The sequence below is a fragment of the Musa acuminata genome, chromosome BXJ1-8 (assembly GCF_036884655.1).
Source record: "Musa acuminata AAA Group cultivar baxijiao chromosome BXJ1-8, Cavendish_Baxijiao_AAA, whole genome shotgun sequence".
Classification (NCBI taxonomy): domain Eukaryota; kingdom Viridiplantae; phylum Streptophyta; class Magnoliopsida; order Zingiberales; family Musaceae; genus Musa; species Musa acuminata.
Window position 1 is genome coordinate 30344795 of NC_088334.1, and position 3422 is coordinate 30348216.

The following is a 3422-nucleotide window of genomic DNA, read 5'->3' on the forward strand; positions in this document are numbered from 1 at the left end:
CTGAGGGCATGATATGCTTGGTCGAGTCCCTCGAGGGTATATCATCAAATCAGACTCATCTTGTAACGAAGGTGTTGACTTAACCGAGCATCATGGTTGGTCGAGTCCCTCGAGGCCATGGTGATTCGGAGGCCGAACAGGACGGGAATCACAAGGAGTTGTGATCGGCAAGAGTTGTCTACCTTTTAGGCTTAGTGTGATTGGTCGAGTCCCTCGAGGTTACACTAAGACGCTGATTGGATCCTGATCCCCACTAGAAGTCTGCCGGAGACTTCCGTTTCACGTGCTGAGGGTGTCGCGTGACTCGTTAGTAAAATAGTGGGAGCATATTAAGATAGAAGTCCATATCTTGATAGTTTATTTCTTGCAAAATCTGCATGTTATTCATTTTTGCTACATCTTTATTTTCAGAAAATGTCGCTTTCAAATCCCTTACGTGGCATACTTGATGTCAACCGCCTCACTGGTCTAAATTATACGGATTGGCTCCGTAACTTGAGAATTGTTCTCACAGCGGAGAAAATCGTGTACGTCCTTGATACAGTGATGCCTACGCCCGAAGAAGGGGCAAGCGAGGATGAGATCGCTCGCTACGTGAAGTACATTGATGACTCCACTCTTGCTCAGTGCTATATGTTGGGCTCTATGACTCCAGAGTTACAGAGACAACATGAAATGATGGATGCCAGATCCATTCTCCTACATGTCCGTAAATTGTTTGAGGAACAGGGAAGGACTCAACGATATGAGATATCCAAGAGCCTTTTCCGCGCTAGGATGACTGAGGGGACACCGGTTCAGAACCATGTCCTAAAGATGATTGAGTGGATAGAGAAACTCACAGGTCTAGGAATGGTCCTAGAGGATAACTTGTGTGTGGACATTGTGCTTCAGTCCCTACCAGATTCCTTTTCACAGTTCATAATGAACTTTAATATGAACAAGCTTGAGGTGACTCTCCCAGAGCTCCTCAATATGTTGAGGGAGGCAGAGAGTACTATTAAGAAAGAGAAGCCAGTTCTCTACACTAGTGAGACCAGAAAGAAAAGGAAAGCAGAAAGGTCCCTTAAGAAGGGAAAGGGCAAGGGCAAACAAGGTAAAGCAAAGGTTGCTAAGAAAGACCCAACAAAGGACAAAGGCCAGTGCTTCCACTGTGGTAAAGATGGGCACTGGAAGAGAAACTGCAAAGAGTACCTTGCAGAAAGGGCGAAACAAAAGCTTGATGAAGCTTCAGGTACATTCATGATCAGTCTCCATTTGTCAGACTCTTATGATAACACATGGGTATTAGATACCGGTAGTGCTTATCATATATGTAATTCGTTGCAGGTTCTGGCAAGGCCTAGGAGACTAGAGAGAGGCGAGATGGACCTCAAGATGGGTAATGGAGCAAAAGTTGCTGTATTAGCTGTTGGCGAGGTCGCCCTACATCTGCCTAGTGGAGCTTTTATTGCATTAGATGCATGTTATTTTGTTCCTTCTATTATCAAAAACATTATCTCCATTTCATGTTTAACAGTTAGTGGATATAAATTTGTTTTTGAGAACAATGGTTGTTCGATATTATTAGATGATAAGATCATCACGAAAGGAACATTGCATAATGGTTTATTTATGTTAGACACCACTCCACATATCATGAATATAAATGTGTCCAAAAGGAAACGAGATGAGTTGAACAGTGCATACCTGTGGCATTGTAGGCTAGGTCACATCCATGAAAGAAGGATTCAAAAGTTGCTAAATGATGGATATCTAGATCCATTCGACTATGTGTCATATGCAACTTGTGAGCCTTGCATTCGTGGAAAACTGACCAACTCTCCATTTAGTGGAACTAGAGAGAGAGCCACTGAGTTGTTGGAACTCATACATAGTGATGTATGTGGACCCATGTCAACTCATGCCATTGGAGGTTACTCCTACTTCATTACATTTACTGATGATTTCTCAAGGTATGGATATGTGTACTTAATGAAGTACAAGTCCGAGGCCTTTGAGAAATTCAGAGAGTATAAGAATGAGGTGGAGAACCAGACTGGAAAGAGTATCAAAACTCTTCGATCAGATCGAGGAGGTGAGTACTTAAGTACAGAGTTTACTCACTTCCTCAAGGACCATGGGATATTATCCCAATGGACACCTCCTTATACACCTCAGCTCAATGGTGTCTCTGAAAGGAGAAATCGTACATTATTAGATATGGTACGGTCCATGATGAGTTTCGCTGACCTACCCATCTCATTCTGGAGATATGACCTAGAAACCGCAGCTTACCTTCTGAACAGAGTTCTAACTAAGTCGGTAGTGTCTACACCATATGAGATATGGAAAGGGAAGAAGCCTGATCTTAAGGTTGTTAAGATTTGAGGCTGCCCTACCCACATTAAAAGACACAACCCCGATAAGTTAGAATCAAGGACAGAGCGATGCAAATTTGTGGGATACCCCAAGGAAACTTGTGGGTATTATTTCTATCATCTCGAGGACCAAAAGGTCTTTGTAGCTAAGAGAGCAGTGTTCCTTGAGAAGGAACACATTCTTGGCGGAGACAGTGGGAGAATGATAGAGTTGAGCGAGGTTGGAGAACCAAGCTCAAGCACCACTCTACAGCCCGAGTCTGTTCAGGTATCTAATACACAAGTTTCAACTTTACGCAGGTCTGATAGAGTATCCCATCCTCCTGAGAGATATGTGGGACATATTAGAGCAGAGGATGTAGAGGATATTGATCCTCAGACCTACGAGGAGGCTATTATGAGTATAGACTCCGGGAAGTGGAAAGAAGCCATGAATTCTGAGATGGATTCTATGTACTCCAATAAGGTTTGGAACCTAGTTGATGCACCCGAAGGTATTGTACCCATCGGTTGCAAGTGGATCTTTAAGAAAAAGATCGGAGTAGATGGAAAGGTAGAGACCTATAAAGCAAGGCTAGTGGCTAAGGGGTATCGTCAAAGGCAAGGTGTTGACTACGACGAAACTTTCTCACCCGTAGCAATGCTAAAATCCATCAGAATTCTATTGGCTATTGCAGCACACTATGATTATGAGATCTGGCAGATGGATGTGAAAACCGCATTCCTCAACGGGAACCTGGAGGAGGAGGTGTATATGATGCAACCTGAGGGATTCGTGTCCAAGAACTGCCCAGATAAGGTGTGTAGGTTGCTTAGATCCATTTATGGACTAAAGCAAGCTTCCCGAAGTTGGAACATAAGATTTGATGAGGCAATCAGATCTTATGACTTCGTTAAGAACGAAGATGAGCCTTGTGTATACAGAAAGGTAAGTGGGAGCGCTATCACCTTTTTGGTGTTATATGTGGATGACATCCTCATCATTGGGAATGACGTAGGAATGCTATCCACAGTAAAGACTTGGTTATCTAGACACTTCTCCATAAAGGACTTAGGGGAAGC